Source organism: Oncorhynchus masou, chromosome 28 (genome assembly GCF_036934945.1).
Source record: "Oncorhynchus masou masou isolate Uvic2021 chromosome 28, UVic_Omas_1.1, whole genome shotgun sequence".
Taxonomy (NCBI): Eukaryota; Metazoa; Chordata; class Actinopteri; order Salmoniformes; family Salmonidae; genus Oncorhynchus; species Oncorhynchus masou.
The window spans coordinates 76339356-76353617 of NC_088239.1; positions in this window are offsets into that span (position 1 = coordinate 76339356).

The following is a 14262-nucleotide window of genomic DNA, read 5'->3' on the forward strand; positions in this document are numbered from 1 at the left end:
TACATTTCCAATAGTCCCATTTTGGGGACTATTCCATTGGTTCCATTATACCTGGCAAGCTAAATCAAACTCACCTAAAATACTTTAAAGGGGCAATCTGCAGTTCAAACAATGACAAAGCGGGCGCCCTGCCACTGATTTGGTAAATAGCTGATGGATGGGGCTGAAGAAATGTAACCAATCTCAAATTCATAGACAGAGCTATAAATGCAATAACTGACCATCCGTGAGATCAGAAATATAGTTTCAAACATTTTTAAAGGCTATAAAGTATTTGTTTACAATGACTTTGTTTACAAACAAAAGATAAAACAAGCTTATATGTTGGGTTGTATTCTGATGGGAACCTACAATTGAACTAAACTCATGAGGCATTTCTAAGTGATATTCTTCAAGAATCAATCGGTACATTTAATTAATTTAAAAGTAAAACAAATGGATGTAGCAATAGCAGATTGCCCCTTTGAAGTATTTGAAAATATTGGACCATGGTCTGGTACATTTTAATTGTCACCAATCAAAAACTACTGGTGTAGAATCTTAATTTAGTCAGTTTGCTACAGCAGCAAAGTAATCCTGCAGCAACAGGAAACGTTAATTATTATGTGGAATATATTTAACAGACATTTTTGTAAGGGATGATCAATTTTTTATTAGGGCAAATCAAATCTGAAAATTCAAAGTGGAAATTATAAACTTTAGATGATTTTTTTTATTATAAACTTTTTTTATAAAATTCAAATACACTACAAGTTTGCATTTCCTGAATATCAACATCGGGTAGGTAGTGTTCTAAAGTACAGTGCTACCAAAGTAATTCCATTCATGAAAATAGCACTCTAATCAAACAATTACCACTCTGATGCCTTTTTCAGTTGGTCAGCACATGGGGATGCCTGTCAGTAGGAGCACTGTGCAAGGTGTTGTTATCACGTATGTTTCAGAAATGAGGGAGCACTGGCAACAGTGTGTAAGGCCAGCTTTCAACACTGCACCAGTCCCAATGTTACCAAGTTACAAGACCCAGGTACAGCAGAATTAGAGGCTGAATTGTAGCAATGCTGTATTTGGTAGGATGGGTGTTGAAAAACGCCCTCACCAAGAATTTGGGTCCACGAATATTAGAAATGTACCTCATGTTATGGATATCAAGGAAGTAGTATGTTATATAGACCCAGGTCGTGTCCATTAGGCACCAAATGTAAGAAAACTGATTAAAACATAGAAGGACTACCTGGACTTGTCCAATAAGAAACACACATTTTGACCTAATGAACACAAACCTGGTGAGTCAGCTATTGGCTTACAATTGCAATGTTGAGTGCAAAACAACAGTAATAGTAGCTGACGGACACCTGTCTATATTCTACAGAAGCAGGGAGCCATCTTAACGCTGCTGAAACGACTGGATCCCACACCTTAGACCTTGACATATCTAATAACTATACACCTTTGTTTTATAGCTGCAGTATGTAAAAAGTGTTGTTTTGTTCAACATTTTGCTTCACTTCTTCTGTGGAGCTTCATAATTACTACTATTGGTACCCTGGCCAACTAAAATGTTATATTCCCATTTTCTCAAATATGGGCATGAAGACTGGAATTCTATAAAATCGCTGAGAAAGAAGAGGAAGAAGACAATCTGACCAGGGATCAGAAGATACTGTCTAATAGCTAGATATGAAGCCTGCCCTGGATAGAAGACAATCTGACCAGGGATCAGAAGTTACTGACTAATAGCTAGATATGAAGCATGCCCTGGATAGAAAGAGAATAAACACATGTCATTCTAATGAGCCAAATCCAGGTTGGCTAGAACTTCCTGTCTGCATGATCACTTTGAAATGAGGCTGACGGAGGACAGTGGCTGACAAATAAACCAGCAGACCCTGATCCTCACATTCACCTATTTATGTCAGTTTAAAGTCAACTGTGTGTGTGTGTGTTTGTGTGTGTGTGAGAGAGTGTGTGTGTGAGAGAGTGTGTTTTTGAGATTGGTTGTGTGCGTGTGTGCGCGTGTGTGTGTGTGTGTGTGTGTGTGTGTGTGTGTGTGTGTGTGTGTGTGTGTGTGTGTGTGTGTGTGTGTGTGTGTGTGTGTGTGTGTGTGTGTGTGTATGGAGCAGGGATCACAGCACATTTGCTCGATGGGCCCCGTCGCTCCAATCGTCCCCTCGGGGCCTTGAAGTTGGATCACTGTCTGGCGCCCGGGAGCGACGCAGGGATCTGAGTGGTGCTTATCACTATGCTCCCCTCTCCCCCGCCTCCCCCATCACCCACACCGCCCCCGCCTCCCACCATCACCCACATCACCCCTGCCTCCCCCCATCACCCACACCGCCCGGGACAGGCATATTATGAAAATATCTGTCACATGGGAGTCGATGGGCGCCTCCTCCACCCCATTGCCCTTTCACTAAGAATCAGGGACCGAGGCAAGTGACGTGAAACTTGGACGAGGCTCAATGTCCCGTCAACCGGCAATTACTCTGAGAGAGAGGGGGGGTGATAGTGTGTGTGTCTTGGGGGGGGGCGGGGTGGTGGGGTCTTTCCCTCTCTCCTACTCTTCATCAACTCCTCATCCTCTTCCCCAGTAAGCTAACATGTTGTACGAAACATGTCTGTCAGTGTGTCTAGCAAAAACATGGGGGATATTCAAATGGGGGATAATGCCAAAGTTTGAAGTTTCCAGGTTTCATAAAATGGCAAGGCAAACTTTTTGCTACATTCATCTTGGAGCAACCAAAATGTTAGTTCACTCAACCCCAAGGTGACATTCCCTATTTAGACTGTGGTGTAATTCCAACCAGCAAATGGTTTGTTTTGTTTGTGGGCACTTCACTGTCGATATTGTCCCCAACACCGATTACTTTGGTCAATTCCTGGGTGTAGACCAAATAACAGACACTCAATCATGGATGTCCATGCAGGGATGTTTGAAGCCACTACACTTTAGAGTCACTTTGATTAGTAAATATATGAGTCATAGTAACACAGTGTAGAGCAGCTGGCCCAAAAACCAAGCACCATACCGCCTTTATAATTGAGGGATAAACTTTGTTTATTTTGCTCTAGTTATCTCCAATCAACACCAAAATAAATGCGGTCGCATTGCTTGGTTTTACGAGGTGGCAGTGGATATTAAGAAGATGTGTTCTGTTTTAGTCTTGGTTTCTGGTCATTTCTTTGGTTTATCCTGTGTAAACAATTACATGGGAAAATATGAGGCTGACGAGTTGCTATGAAATTTGGCAGCGAGGGACTTATCTGAATTTACAAAACAACTCAGTAATCAGATCATTATATGGTGTGTTAATGGAAGCCTATGGTCTGTTAAAAAATAAATGAATAGAAGAATGGTTCCCCATCCTCCATATGGATCTTAAAAGGTCCAACAAACATGTATCTCCCAGGGACAAACATGTATCTCCCAGGGACAAACATGTATCTCCCAGGGACAAACATGTATCTCCCAGTAACAAACACGTATCTCCCAGGGACAAACATGTATCTCCCAGGGACAAACATGTATCTCCCAGTAACAAGCATGTATCTCCCAGTAACAAACATGTATCTCCCAGTAACAAACATGTATCTCCCAGGGACAAACATGTATCTCCCAGTAACAAACATGTATCTCCCAGTGACAAACATGTATCTCCCAGGGACAAACACGTATCTCCCAGTGACAAACATGTATCTCCCAGTGACAAACATGTATCTCCCAGGGACAAACATGTATCTCCCAGGGACAAACATGTATCTCCCAGTAACAAACATGTATCTCCCAGTAACAAACATGTATCTCCCAGGGACAAACATGTATCTCCCAGGGACAAACACGTATCTCCCAGTAACAAACATGTATCTCCCAGTAACAAACATGTATCTTCCAGGGACAAACATGTATCTCCCAGGGACAAACATGTATCCCCCAGTAACAAACATGCATCTCCCAGTAACAAACATGTATCCCCCAGTAACAAACATGTATCTCCCAGGGACAAACACGTATCTCCCAGTAACAAACAAGTATCTCCCAGTAACAAACATGTATCTTCCAGGGACAAGCATGTATCTCCCAGGGACAAACATGTATCTCCCAGGGACAAACATGTATCTCCCAGGGACAAACATGTATCTCCCAGGGACAAACATGTAACTCCCAGGGACAAACATGTATCTCCCAGGGACAAACATGTATCTCCCAGTGACAAACATGTATCTCCAAGTAACAAACATGTATCTCCCAGTAACAAACATGTATCTCACAGGGACAAACATGTATCCCCAGTAACAAACATGTATCTCCCAGGGACAAACATGTATCTCCCAGTAACAAACATGTATCCCCCAGTAACAAACATGTATCTCCCAGTAACAAACATGTATCCCCCAGTAACAAACATGTATCTCCCAGTAACAAACATGTATCTCCCAGTAACAAACATGTATCTCCCAGTAACAAACATGTATCTCCCAGTAACAAACATGTATCTCCCAGTAACAAACATGTATCCCCCAGTAACAAACATGTATCTCCCAGGGACAAACACGTATCTCCCAGTAACAAACATGTATCTCCCAGTAACAAACATGTATCTCCCAGGGACAAACATGTATCTCCCAGGGACAAACATGTATCCCCCAGTAACAAACATGTATCTCCCAGTAACAAACATGTATCCCCCAGTAACAAACATGTATCTCCAAGGGACAAACACGTATCTCCCAGTAACAAACATGTATCTCCCAGTAACAAACATGTATCTCCCAGTAACAAACATGTATCTCCCAGGGACAAGCATGTATCTCCCAGGGACAAACATGTATCTCCCAGGGACAAACATGTATCTCCCAGTAACAAACATGTATCTCCCAGGGACAAGCATGTATCTCCCAGGGACAAACATGTATCTCCCAGGGACAAACATGTATCTCCCAGGGACAAACATGTATCTCCCAGGAACAAACATGTATCTCCCAGGGACAAACATGTATCTCCCAGGGACAAACATGTATCTCCCAGGGACAAACGTGGAATGATGTCAGAAGAGTAAAGCAGAACGTATTCCCAATAGAAAGAGGGCCTGAATAAAGCCCTGGGGGACACCCACAGAAATCAATATCTTTATAGGCACAGATTTGGCTATTCAACTTTTTGAACAATCTAAGCCACAATCCAAACCCCTCTAGACATCCCCAGAAAATCCTGTCCTGTTCAGATGCCATTGTTATCGACAGTGAACTTGCATTAGGGAACTTGCATTTGAGGCATACAGAGTCCATGAATTGGGGAGTTGATGTCCTTAACTTCTAGATGTACAAAGTGTATTGACTGTAAACTGTATAAGAATTGAGAACCCCCCCCTTTCCACTGGCCTTCGGCAATAGCAGACAGAGCCTGAAGCAATTCACATATCAGGTCAACAACTATGCTTGATTTTCTGGACGATTAATCTGGGGCAATAGGATGGAGGCGGGGTGGTGCTGAGGGCATGGGTTGGGCGGGGGGGGGGGGGGTGACCTGGATCATAGGCCGGCTCTCAGGGCAAGCTGAACCGAGTTCACTCCCCAATCTCACAGAAACCAGCCACAGTTAAGTCGGGTGCTAAAACTAGTCTTTGAGAGAGACCAAATGTGCTGCACACATGCAGAGCCTTCTCTTGTGTTCAAATAAAGACAGGCGATGAGAGCTTTAACAGTGAGCATGCGATCCTAAAAGCACACGACAGGACAATGATGAAATAGTGGGCCCTATAAACTTTAATACTCAATATTATGACCTCTTCTCTTCCATTGAAGTCTTCAACAGGCTAAAATGTTTGGGCATTACTCTTTTCTCTGTCAGCACTCAAATATGCGCAAAGCCAAATTGAATCGAAATAGTCATTTCTGTGCCTCGACCCGCTGTGAAATGTGACATCACACATCGTATACGACCTGTAAATTCATGTTTTACCCCAATGTCCTGCGTTATACTGAATTACTGCTTATTGTCATTCGTACTTGTCTTCTCGAGGCAGGATGTTTTAATTCAGTATGTAGTTTAACACTGGCCCCCCTATTGTGTTTCTCTCCAGGCAGGTTTCATTTGGGCATGGACGGAGTGGTGGTGGTGGGGGGGGGGTGCTGGGGGCTAAATGGGGAATTTGGAGTAAAGAGGGACTTTTACGGGGTGAGCACAAGCAGTAATCACCTCCGATCATCCCAGAGACCATCAAACCTCTCCTCCGGCTACTACATCAGTGAGCTTCGGGGACCATTCCCCCCAACGAGACCCTTTGATCTCAATGTGTACCACACCTTCGACCAGACACCCCCAGCCCTTCCTGCCGGCGCGTCACTTTAACCCTTCCCCAGTGGAACCTTTGGCAGAGGTGCTGTTTGGGGAGCTCTGAAATGTGAACTGATAAATGAAGGAATAGGATCCTATCATAAAAGATGTATCAGCAAAGATCTAATGAAGATGTTCCTTTTTCCTGGGGCTGTTCCTCAATCTTCCAGTGGATCACTGTTTGTAGAGGATGTAGAGAGCTGTATGGTGGATCCCTGCTTCTTCAAGATGTAGAGAGCTGTCTGGTGGATCCCTGCTTCTTCAAGATGTAGAGAGCTGTATGGGGAAGACAGACAACAGCAATTTGTCTGGTGTTGTAGGCTTACATCTGCGCGCATATCTTTTCGCAAGCACGTAGAAATGTGGAAAAAGGCTATGCAACCCATCATTGGGAATGAATTGGTCTTCTGCTCAGTGTCATCATAAAGCTACATACAATATTTGTATCTTCTCATATCAACATTACCATATATTCAAATCTTGTTTTTTGAGTTTCTGAATGACAATTTTAATGATCAACCACATTTCAACTGCATTTTCAACCACATTGTAGCCAGCCGAGCACATTTTTTTTGCTAGTTGGTTTCTGGTATCCTTAGCTTTTCCATTCCTCTCCACGTTCTAAATAAAACCAATACACAGCAGGGGTAAAAGAGATGACAGAATTAAATCAATGCTAATCTCCTTAAGCCTATTATCATGTTAAACTCTGTAGTTCAGAGGCAAGAAAGGAGAACAGACTGGGCATTAGAAATGCACTGCGCCTTCGGTCTCAGCTCACTACTACCATTGTATAGCGAATGGGGGCCATGGCACAGTATACACACACACACACACACACACACACACACACACACACACACACACACACACACACACACACACACACACACACACACACACACACACACACACACACACACACACACACACACACACACACACACACACACACACACACACACACACACACACACACACACACACACACACACACACACACACACACACACACACACACACACACACACACACACACACACACACACACACACACACACACACACACACCAGGACCTCTTCCCCTCTGTGTCTCTCTATAGACTGAATGTCCACTGGGGGGTTAATCTGCATTGTCGGAAGAGCACGCAGATGTAGCTGAAGAGGCTACCACACCATTTCCCCACTTTACCTTCCCCTCCACTGTCTTTACCTTCCTTCACTGTTCACTGTTTACTGTTTACTGTTTTTTATTTTATTTTTTTATTTTTTTATTTTAATTTTATTTTATTTCACCTTTATTGAACCAGGTAGGCTAGTTGAGAACAAGTTCTCATTTGCAACTGTGACCTGGCCAAGATAAAGCTTAGCAGTGTGAACAGACAACACAGAGTTACACATGGAGTAAACAATTAACAAGTCAATAACACAGTACAAAAAAGGCGAGTCTATATACATTGTGTGCAAAAGGCATGAGGAGGTAGGCGAATAATTACAATTTTGCAGATTAGCACTAGAGTGATAAATGATCAGATGGTCATGTACAGGTAGAGATACTGGTGTGCAAAAGAGCAGAAAAGTAAATAAATAAAAACAGTGTGGGGATGAGGTAGGTGAAAATGGGTGGGTTATTTACCAATAGACTATGTACAGCTGCAGCGATCGGTTAGCTGCTCAGATAGCACATGTTTGAAGTTGGTGAGGGAGATAAAAGTCTCCAACTTCAGGGATTTTTGCAATTCGTTCCAGTCACAGGCAGCAGAGTACTGGAACGAAAGGCGGCCAAATGAGGTGTTGGCTTTAGGGATGATCAGTGAGATACACCTGCTGGAGCGCGTGCTACGGATGGGTGTTGCCATCGTGACCAGTGAACTGAGATAAGGCGGAGCTTTACCTAGCATGGATTTGTAGATGACCTGGAGCCAGTGGGTCTGGCGACGAATATGTAGCGAGGGCCAGCCGACTAGAGCATACAAGTCGCAGTGGTGGGTGGTATAACGTGCTTTAGTGACAAAACGGATGGCACTGTGATAAACTGCATCCAGTTTGCTGAGTAGAGTGTTGGAGGCAATTTTGTAGATGACGTCGCCGAAGTCGAGGATCGGTAGGATAGTCAGTTTTACTAGGGTAAGTTTGGCGGCGTGAGTGAAGGAGGCTTTGTTGCGGAATAGAAAGCCGACTCTTGATTTGATTTTCGATTGGAGATGTTTGATATGAGTCTGGAAGGAGAGTTTACAGTCTAGCTAGACACCTAGGTACTTATAGGTGTCCACATATTCAAGGTCGGAACCATCCAGGGTGGTGATGCTCGTCGGGCATGCGGGTGCAGGCAACGATCGGTTGAAAAGCATGCATTTTGTTTTACTAGCGTTTAAGAGCAGTTGGAGGCCACGGAAGGAGTGTTGTATGGCATTGAAGCTCGTTTGGAGGTTAGATAGCACAGTGTCCAAGGACGGGCCGGAAGTATATAGAATGGTGTCGTCTGCGTAGAGGTGGATCAGGGAATCGCCCGCAGCAAGAGCAACATCATTGATATATACAGAGAAAAGAGTCGGCCCGAGAATTGAACCCTGTGGCACACCCATAGAGACTGCCAGAGGACCGGACAGCATGCCCTCCGATTTGACACACTGAACTCTGTCTGCAAAGTAATTGGTGAACCAGGCAAGGCAGTCATCCGAGGCTACTGAGTCTGCCGATAAGAATATGGTGATTGACAGAGTCGAAAGCCTTGGCAAGGTCGATGAAGATGGCTGCACAGTACTGTATTTTATCGATGGCGGTTATGATATCGTTTAGTACCTTGAGTGTGGCTGAGGTGCACCCGTGACCGGCTCGGAAACCAGATTGCACAGCGGAGAAGGTACGGTGGGATTCGAGATGGTCAGTGACCTGTTTGTTGACTTGGCTTTCGAAGACCTTAGATAGGCAGGGCAGGATGGATATAGGTCTGTAACAGTTTGGGTCCAGGGTGTCTCCCCCTTTGAAGAGGGGGATGACTGCGGCAGCTTTCCAATCCTTGGGGATCTCAGACGATATGAGAGAGAGGTTGAACAGGCTGGTAATAGGGGTTGTGACAATGGCGGCGGATAGTTTCAGAAATAGAGGGTCCAGATTGTCAAGCCCAGCTGATTTGTACGGGTCCAGGTTTTGCAGCTCTTTCAGAACATCTGCTATCTGGATTTGGGTAAAGGAGAACCTGGAAGGGCTTGGGCGAGAAGCTGCGGTGGGGGCGGAGCTGTTGGCCGATGTTGGAGTAGCCAGGCGGAAGGCATGGCCAGCCGTTGAGAAATGCTTGTTGAAGTTTTCGATAATCATGGATTTATCGGTGGTGACCGTGTTACCTAGCCTCAGTGCAGTGGGCAGCTGGGAGGAGGTGCTCTTGTTCTCCATGGACTTCACAGTGTCCCAGAACTTTTTGGAGTTGGAGCTACAGGATGCAAACTTCTGCCTGAAGAAGCTGGCCTTAGCTTTCCTGACTGACTGCGTGTATTGGTTCCTGACTTCCCTGAACAGTTGCATATCGCGGGGACTATTCGATGCTAGGAGAGTATTTGGAAGCTGAGGTTTAGCAAAATGTTTTAAAAGATATGCGAAGAAAAAATATGTAAAAACGAAAAAAGACGAAATATACACGGGACACGACACGTCTTACTGCTACGCCATCTTGGAGTCTTAACCAGGCAAGTCAGTTAAGAACACATTCTTATTTTCAATGATGGCCTGGGAACAGTGGGTTAACTGCCTGTTCAGGGGCAGAACGACAGGTTTGTACCTTGTCAGCTCAGGGGTTTGAACTCGCAACCTTCCGGTTACTAGTCCAACGCTCTAACCACTAGGCTACCCTGCCGCCCCGTTCACTGTTTAATGTGCCCCAATCATATGTACATAAGTATGGGGGAAAGAGATAGAGAGATGAAAGAGAAAGAGAAAGAGAGAGAGAGAGAGAGAGAGAGAGAGAGAGAGAGAGAGAGGAAAGAGACCATATTAGAGACAGATATTTCCCTCAGATTACACAGATCCACAAAGAATTTGAAAACACATCCAATTTTGATAAACTCCCATATCTACTGGGTGAAATAACAGTGTGCCATCACAGCAGAAAGATGTGTGACCTGTTGCCACAAGAAAAGGTCAACCAGTGAAGAACAAACAACATTGTAAATACAACCTATATTTGTTTAGTTTAGCTTTTGTACTTTTGTACTACTTGCAGAGAGAGAAAGAAGGAGATTATGAGAGAGAGAGAGCGAGAGAGAAGGAAGGAAGGAAGGAAGGAAGGAAGGAAGGAAAGAGAGAGAGAGAAAAAAGAGAGAAAGAGAGAGCGAGAGAGAGAGAGAGGAGGAGAGAGAGAAGGAAAGAGGGAGAGAGATAGAAAGAGAGAGTGAGAGAGAGAGAATGAGAGAGAGAGAGAGAGAGAGAGAGAGAGAGAGAGAGAGATAGACAGAAGGAAGGAAAGATAAAGGGAGAGGGGAGAGAGCGAGAGTAAAGGAAGGAAGGAAAGAGAGAAGGAGAGAGAAAGAATGAGAGAGAGAAGGAGAGAGAGAGAGAGAGAGAGAGAGAGAGAAGGAAAGATAGAGCAAGAGAAGGAGAGAGAGAGAATGAGAGAAAGAACGAAGGAGAGAGGGAAAGAAAGAGAGTGAGATAGAAAGAAAGAGAGAGAGAGAGAGAGAGAGAGAGAGGAAGGAAGGTAGAGGGAGAGAGAGAAGGAAAGATAGAGAGAGAGAAGGAAGGAAGGTAAGAGATAGGAGAGAGAGAAAATGAGAGCGAGAAGGAGAGAGAGAGAAGGAAAGAGAGAGCGATAGAAAGAAAGAAAGAGAGTGAGAGAGAGAAGAAAAGATAGAGAGAGAGGGGAGAGAGAAGAAAGGAAGGAAAGAGAGAGTGAGAGGGGGTAGAGAGAAGGAACGATGGAGAGAGAGAAGGATGGAAGGTAAGAGATAGAAGGAGAGAGTGAGAATGAAAGCGAGAAGGAGAGAGAGAGGAAGGAAAGAGAGAGAGATAGAAAGAAAGAAAGAGAGTGTGAGAGAGAAGGAAAGATAGAGAGAGGAGAGAGAGAGAAGGAAGGAAGGAAGGAAGGAATGAGAGAGAAGGAGAGAGAGAATGAGAGAAAGAGAGAGAGAGAGAGAGAGAGAGAAGGAAGGAAGGAAAGAGAGAGAAGGAGAGACAGAATGATTTTGGTACAAATCCGAACTACAAAATCTAATTGACCCCCCCTCCCCTCAAAATTGGTAAATATCACATTTGGTTAAAAATGAAAAAATAACTTGTACTGACAGAAAAATATGTGTTCCTTTGCACAATATATATCCCCCCTCAGAATCCCCATATTACTCAGAGTAGATCTGCCCCCCCCCCTCAGAATCCCCATATTACTCAGAGGAGATCTTCCCCACCCTTGAGGAAGAGACGTGCCATTTCCAGGCCCAGGGAAATGTGCTCATCTGTGGGGACACAAATGCGCGCACAGGAACACTACCTGATCTAACGAGCACACGAGGGGACAGCTTTATTACAGGCCATACTGTTTCTAACTGTCTTCATCTCCCCATAGAAACAACAGTGACAGACCACACGAGGGGACAGCTTTATTACAGGCCATACTGTTTCTAACTGTCTTCATCTCCCCATAGAAACAACAGTGACAGACCACACGAGGGGACAGCTTTATTACAGGCCATACTGTTTCTAACTGTCTTCATCTCCCCATAGAAACAACAGTGACAGACCACACGAGGGGACAGCTTTATTACAGGCCATACTGTTTCTAACTGTCTTCATCTCCCCATAGAAACAACAGTGACAGACCACACGAGGGGACAGCTTTATTACAGGCCATACTGTTTCTAACTGTCTTCATCTCCCCATAGAAACAACAGTGACAGACCACACGAGGGGACAGCTTTATTACAGGCCATACTGTTTCTAACTGTCTTCATCTCCCCATAGAAACAACAGTGACAGACCACACGAGGGGACAGCTTTATTACAGGCCATACTGTTTCTAACTGTCTTCATCTCCCCATAGAAACAACAGTGACAGACCACACGAGGGGACAGCTTTATTACAGGCCATACTGTTTCTAACTGTCTTCATCTCCCCATAGAAACAACAGTGACAGACCACACGAGGGGACAGCTTTATTACAGGCCATACTGTTTCTAACTGTCTTCATCTCCCCATAGAAACAACAGTGACAGACCACACGAGGGGACAGCTTTATTACAGGCCATAGTGTTTCTAACTGTCTTCATCTCCCCATAGAAACAACAGTGACAGACCACACGAGGGGACAGCTTTATTACAGGCCATACTGTTTCTAACTGTCTTCATCTCCCCATAGAAACAACAGTGACAGACCACACGAGGGGACAGCTTTATTACAGGCCATACTGTTTCTAACTGTCTTCATCTCCCCATAGAAACAACAGTGACAGACCACACGAGGGGACAGCTTTATTACAGGCCATACTGTTTCTAACTGTCTTCATCTCCCCATAGAAACAACAATGACAGACCACACGAGGGGACAGCTTTATTACAGGCCATACTGTTTCTAACTGTCTTCATCTCCCCATAGAAACAACAGTGACAGACCACACGAGGGGACAGCTTTATTACAGGCCATACTGTTTCTAACTGTCTTCATCTCCCCATAGAAACAACAGTGACAGACCACACGAGGGGACAGCTTTATTACAGGCCATACTGTTTCTAACTGTCTTCATCTCCCCATAGAAACAACAGTGACAGACCACACGAGGGGACAGCTTTATTACAGGCCATACTGTTTCTAACTGTCTTCATCTCCCCATAGAAACAACAGTGACAGACCACACGAGGGGACAGCTTTATTACAGGCCATAGTGTTTCTAACTGTCTTCATCTCCCCATAGAAACAACAGTGACAGACCACACGAGGGGACAGCTTTATTACAGGCCATACTGTTTCTAACTGTCTTCATCTCCCCATAGAAACAACAGTGACAGACCACACGAGGGGACAGCTTTATTACAGGCCATAGTGTTTCTAACTGTCTTCATCTCCCCATAGAAACAACAGTGACAGACCACACGAGGGGACAGCTTTATTACAGGCCATACTGTTTCTAACTGTCTTCATCTCCCCATAGAAACAACAGTGACAGACCACACGAGGGGACAGCTTTATTACAGGCCATAGTGTTTCTAACTGTCTTCATCTCCCCATAGAAACAACAGTGACAGACCACACGAGGGGACAGCTTTATTACAGGCCATAGTGTTTCTAACTGTCTTCATCTCCCCATAGAAACAACAGTGACAGACCACACGAGGGGACAGCTTTATTACAGGCCATAGTGTTTCTAACTGTCTTCATCTCCCCATAGAAACAACAGTGACAGACCACACGAGGGGACAGCTTTATTACAGGCCATACTGTTTCTAACTGTCTTCATCTCCCCATAGAAACAACAGTGACAGACCACACGAGGGGACAGCTTTATTACAGGCCATAGTGTTTCTAACTGTCTTCATCTCCCCATAGAAACAACAGTGACAGACCACACGAGGGGACAGCTTTATTACAGGCCATAGTGTTTCTAACTGTCTTCATCTCCCCATAGAAACAACAGTGACAGACCACACGAGGGGACAGCTTTATTACAGGCCATACTGTTTCTAACTGTCTTCATCTCCCCATAGAAACAACAGTGACAGACCACACGAGGGGACAGCTTTATTACAGGCCATACTGTTTCTAACTGTCTTCATCTCCCCATAGAAACAACAGTGACAGACCACACGAGGGGACAGCTTTATTACAGGCCATACTGTTTCTAACTGTCTTCATCTCCCCATAGAAACAACAGTGACAGACCACACGAGGGGACAGCTTTATTACAGGCCATAGTGTTTCTAACTGTCTTCATCTCCCCATAGAAACAAC